Below are 6,000 nucleotides of genomic sequence, written 5' to 3'. Positions count from 1 at the left end.
ACTATAGACTAGACTATAGACTAGACTATAGACTAGACTATAGACTAGACTATAGACTAGACTATAGACTAGACTATAGACTAGACTATTGCCTAGACTATAGACTAGTCTATAGACTAGACTATTGACTAGACTATAGACTAGACCATAGACTATACTATAGACTGGACTATAGACTATACTATAGACTAGACTACACATTCCGAGCTAGCCTATTGATTTGTCTCTGAACTAGTATAATTCCTACTTTATAAGCTAATGTTTTTATTATTCTATGAACTTGTTTATTGACTAGTCTCTGTATTAGTCTACTGACTAAGCTCTGAACTAGTTTATTGACTAGTCTATCGACTAATCAATTGACTACACCCTGAACATGTCTATTGACTATGTTTGGAACTATTCTATTGACTAGCCTCAGAACTAGTCTACTGATTAGTTCCTAAACTAGTCTACCGACTAGTTCCTAAACTAGTGTACTGACTAGTTCATAAACTAGTCTACTGACTAGTTCCTAAACTAGTCTACTGACTAGTTCCTAAACTAGTCTACTGACTAGTTCCTAAACTAGTCTACTGACTAGTTTCTAAACTAGCCTATTGACTAAGCTTGGAACTAGTCTAATGACTAAGCCATTAATTCGTCTATTTACTTGCCTATTAACTAATCTACGTACTAGTCAGTTTACTATTCAAAGGATTAGTGTTTGTATAAATCCATCTAATCATTTGTAAACAAGTGACAATTAAGGAATTGTTTTATTACTAAATACTAGTATCAAAATTTAATTAGAAATAAAAAATATATATATTTTTCTTATAATAACAAAAACAACTTTAAAAGTCAACAAAATAAAAAAAAATTCACTTACACCACCTTAAAAAGTAAAAAACAAAAACGACTAAAAAAATACCAAATCCTGCAACAAAACAATACCTAAAATTTTATTAACACAAAAAGAAAAACTGAGAAAAATTTAAGTAATTGTTAAAAAATCAAAAAAAAATGTATTATACAAAAAAATAAATCAAAAAGAAAATATTTCCTCTATAAAGCCGTTAAAAAAAGAAATTTAAAGAAAAAAAGTTTAAAAAATATTTAAAACACACAACACACATTAACAAAACTATATGTAATTTAGCTGGATCAGAAAACAAAGGCACATTTTATGAAATTGTTGCAAATTAATTAAAATTATATATTTACGAAAAGAAAAAAAAAAACAAAAACTACTAACACCCCTACAAAAACAAAAATTCTAATTAGAAATTAGTTAAAGCAAAAAGAAACAACAAAAACAAATTTAAAATAAAAAAGCAAAACTTTAGTAATACAAAAAAGAAATCATTAAATGTGTTGTTAAAAAATTTCTATATAAAAACAATAAGTTTAAAAAAAAAAAAAATTAAACAAAACAACAACAAAACCAAACAGCTCCATATTACAAAAAAAGAAAGAAAAGTATGAAAACTTACAACACAAAACAAAACTTTTTGCTCATTTTGTGTAGTATTAAAAAAAAATAAAAACAATTACATTAATTATTAACAATAATTATTATAATAAATAAAATAATATTTGAAGAAAAAAAGAAGAAAAACTAAAAAAAACAACAACCAACAAAAAGAAATTAATTATTTTAAGTATGATGAACAAAATAAATTGAAAATTTAAAACAAAATATAAAAAAAATAAATAAAATAACAAAGTGTTTTTTATTATAAAAACCAGGAACATGGAAATTGAATTGGTATCATGTATCAAAACTTTGCAAACTTGTAACTCCAGATATATTTAATATATTGCAAAGAAAGTGGCATCAAATGAAAGGTTATGATTTCAGCTAATAGAGCGGTGAATAAATTTTGTCAAAACTTAAGTTAAAGTTGTCGAAAATCGCAAATATATATTAAAGCCCATTTTAAAGCCGACTGGTGGGCGTGGCAAAATATTTAGTTTAAGAAAACTGTTCACCATTTCATTCTTTAACGACACACAAAATTTCATTAAATTATATTGATAAATAACAAAGTTATTACACAAAATCCGAAAAACGTTTTAGATGCAAAGTAAACTGTTTTAGCACTGTTCGAGCAAAGTTTGAAAGGCCCTATCTCGAAAGATATTTGATGTATATATGTACAAGTTATATCAAATGAAAGGTCATGTTTTCGACAACAACATAGATTAACTTATTTTTCAAAAAATTATTCAAATGGTCATAAATAACAAAAATCTTTTTACGCCCACTTTTGCCATAAAAAAATGGGCGTGGCAGTTTTTATTTGCTACCGAGGAATCCTAAATTTCTGTTTTATCTGTATACAAAATTTCATTAAAATATCTTTGAAAACTGCGGAGTTATTCAATCAAATTCGAGGAGTGTCTTTGACCCCCAAAAATTGAAAAATAAAAATTCCAAAAATTTTTGTAAAACACCAGGTCAGCAGAACCTGGTAGTAGGTGGATTTTGGCACAGCATTTTCTTTGGAATGTTATATCTTCAAAACTACTTGAGATATTGAGATAAATGTTGCACCATATGATAGATTGGGAACTTGGCTACATGATGGGCAACCTTTGGCCCGCCTGACATTTTGACCAAGCGGTTAAAAAATGGAATTTAAAGTTAAAATGGTTATATCTCACTTTATAGTGGAGCTAGAAAGTTATATGATAGCTTATAGGAATCGCAATATTCCATTCTATGAACGTATTAGATTTTAGTTAAAAATTCTTAAAAACTATCGAAATATTGAAAAAACTCTAAAAATGATTTTAAAACACAATTTGGCTGTTTTTGGTATTGTTTGCCTAAACTTTGGAACTTTATAACTCGAGACATATTTGATCTATTGCGAAGATATTGGTATCAAATGAAAGGTTGGAATTTCAGCTAATAGATAGGTTAATAAATTTTGTGAAAGCTTAAGTTGAATTCATCGAAAAACAGAAAAATATATTTACGCCCATTTAAAAGCCTATAAGTGGGCGTGGCAAAGTATTTAGTTCACCAAAACTGTTCCTCATTTTTTTCTTTATCGACATACTAAATTTCATCAAATTATATTGATAAACAACAAAGTTATTAAACAAAATCCGAAAAACGTTTTACATGCAAAGTGAACTGTTTCAGCACTGTTCGAGCAAAGTTTAAAAGGTCCTATCTTAGAAAATGTTTGATGTATATTTGTGAAAGTTATATCAAATGAAAGGTCATATTTTCGACAACAACATAGATTCATTTATTTTTTTGAAAAACAATTCAATATGCTCATAAATAACAAAAATCTGTTTACGCCCACTTTTGCCATAAAAAATGGGCGTGGCATTATTTATTTATTTATTTTTTACCGAGGAATCCTCAATTCCTGTTTTATCTGTATACAAAATTTCATTAAAATATCTTTTAAAACTGCGGAGTTATTCAACAAAATCGAGGAGTGTCTTTGACCCCCAAAAATTGAAAAATAAAAATTCCAAAAATTTTTGTAAAACACCAGGTCAACAGAACCTGGTAGTAGGTGGATTTTGGCACAGCATTTTCTTTGGAATGTTATATCTTCAAAACTACTTGAGATATTGAGATAAATGTTGCACCATATCATAGGTTGGGAACTTGACTACATGATGGGCAACCTTTGGCCCGCCTGACATTTCGGCCAAGCGGCTAAAAATGGAATTTAAAGTTAAAACGGGTATATCTCACCTTATAGTGGAGCTAGGAAGTTATATGATAGCTTATAGGAATCGCAATATTTCATTCTATGAACGTTTTAAATTTTAGTTAAAAATTCTTGAAAACTTTCGAAATATTGAAAAAACTTTAAAAATGATTTTAAAACACTATTGTCTGTTTTTGGTATTGTTTGCCTAAACTTTGGAACTTTATAACTCGAAACAAATTCGATCTTTTGCGAAGAAAGTGGTATCAAATGAAAGGTTAGGATTTCAGCTCATAGATTGGTGAATAAATTTAATAAAAACTTAAGTTAAAGTTGTCGAAGAACGGCAATATATACTAACGCCCATTTTAAAGCCGATTGGTGGGCGTGGCAAAGTATTTAGTTTACCAAAACTGTTCGTCATTTCTTTCTTTATCAACGTAACAAATTTTATCAAAAACTATATTAAAAAACAACAAAGTTTTACACAAAATCCGAAAAACATGTTTGATCGAAAGTATAGTGTTTTAGCTATGTTCGAGCAAAGTTTGAAAGACCCTATCTCGTAAGTTATTTCATGTATGTTTGTAAAAGTTATATCAAATGAAAGTTTATGTTTTCAGCTCTAAATTAGATTAATTTTTTTTAGTAATTCAATGTTTATAGACTATTGCTAACGTCATCTGTTGTTTGATGGTATGAACACAGCAAAAGTTTATTTTAGATGGTTGTAGCCTTTGCTATTATTCAAAGTGAATACTTTTTCACATATAGATTTTGCCTTTCAGTTTTCTGATGTAATCAAAAGCTCTATTCGGTGGTGGTCCAGTCTTAGAGGGGTTATGTAAATTAATGAACCGATTTCAAGCGAGTCAACTCATATAAATTGCAGACGAAATTGCTCGGACAGTGTAGTATTTATGAGCACCATGGTACCTAGTGCTTCCAAGTACAGAGTGGAGTATTACAGCATTTTGAAAGTAGCTTTAAAATAGACTTTTTATTAAATGTTGTATCTATACACATTTCTTATGGTTGGTGTCTTTCATAAAATATTAGCGCCTTTTAGGGGGTTTTTTTAAATACACTACAACGATAATTTGTTATCGATACATTACTTACTTCTTTCTTAAATTAATCAGTTAATTCATTTAATTTAATATTGTGTACAATTTCTTTTTATTAGATTTTTTGTTGTTGTAATTTTAAATTTTCGTTTAATTATTTTGCATTTTTTTCTTTGTTAAATTTAGTTTTTTCTGTATAATTTTTAATAATTTTTATTAAATTATATGTGAGTTGAGTGAGTGTGTGTGTGTTATTAAAGTAAAATTTCTTAATAGTAAATTTGTTTTAAATGTTATTTTGTTTTCACTTTTCTTTTGTTTTTTTAATATATATACTACATTATTAGAATACAATATACATACATTATTTTATTTAATTTTATTTATATTTTTTGTTATACATAACTATTTATATATAAAATATATAAATACAAAGGACATATAAAAAATGTTTAATTTTTTTATCAATTAAACAGTTAAATAAAAAAAAACATATTTTTTCGTTAGAGTAGAGAAAACAAAATTATTGCGTTTTAGCTGCTTTTTTTTATATTACAATGTTATAAAAATATATATCTAAAAAATAATAATAATTTATAATGTGTTTACATGCAAATACATAAATATTAAAACAAAAATACATTATTATAAATATTACGAATTTTGTTAACAAAGACAGAACAAATTAATAAAAAAAAATTTTTCCCTACAATATTAGAAATTTAGTTTAACTTTTAGCTATTTTCCAAATTTTACTTGAAAAATCTCTTCCTTATTGAAATTGTTACCGATTTCTCTTTTAATCTCTTTATATGAGAGTATATATTTTCTTTAAAATTATTAAAACTTTGTTTGTGTAAAAGTTTTATAAAATATTATTTTATTGTAAAATTTGTCAGTTTTATTTAAAGTCTTTCTTTAAACTACTAAAGTCAGAAGTTTCGTTGTGAAAATTTATTCATTATCATCTTAAAATAATAAGAAGGAGAGAGAGAGCATTTATTTAGGATATATAGGTCCCTAAGAACTTTGTCCAGGAAAAATTTAGAACTAGTTCTATATTCTAGTCTATAGTTTTGTGTATAGTCCAGTCTGTAATCTAGTTTGTATTGCCTATATTCTAGTCTGTAGTCTAGTCTATAGTCTAGTTTAGAGTTTAGTCAAAAATCATGTCTATAGTCTAGTCAACAGACTAGTCTTAAGTATAGTCTATAGTCTAGGCTCTGATCTAGTCTATAGTCTAGTCTGTAGTCTAGTCTGTAGTCTCG

Source organism: Lucilia cuprina, chromosome 6, assembly GCF_022045245.1.
Source record: "Lucilia cuprina isolate Lc7/37 chromosome 6, ASM2204524v1, whole genome shotgun sequence".
Lineage (NCBI taxonomy): Eukaryota > Metazoa > Arthropoda > Insecta > Diptera > Calliphoridae > Lucilia > Lucilia cuprina.
This window is presented reverse-complemented; position numbering follows the sequence as displayed.